We start from the raw sequence: 246 nt of genomic DNA, 5'->3' as shown, positions 1-246 counted from the left end.
TTCTGCTACCGAGGGAGAGAAGATACTTTTGCGTACTTTGAGTACCGAGAACACGCGACGAAGTTGTGCCGTTGCTCGCGAGTACGGTTACAGTATAAACGTATGTACGTATAAACGTATGTATAAACGTATGGACGTATGTATAAACGAATGTACGTATAAACGTATGTAAAAAACGTATGTATAAACGTGTAACGATGCACCCCTAACTGCATCGTCCCCGGCAATACTAACTCGCCGGATGCC

This window comes from Trachymyrmex cornetzi, unplaced genomic scaffold (genome assembly GCF_001594075.2).
Source record: "Trachymyrmex cornetzi isolate Tcor2-1 unplaced genomic scaffold, Tcor1.1 scaffold776, whole genome shotgun sequence".
Classification (NCBI taxonomy): Eukaryota; Metazoa; Arthropoda; class Insecta; order Hymenoptera; family Formicidae; genus Trachymyrmex; species Trachymyrmex cornetzi.
Note: the sequence above shows the minus strand (reverse complement) of the source record.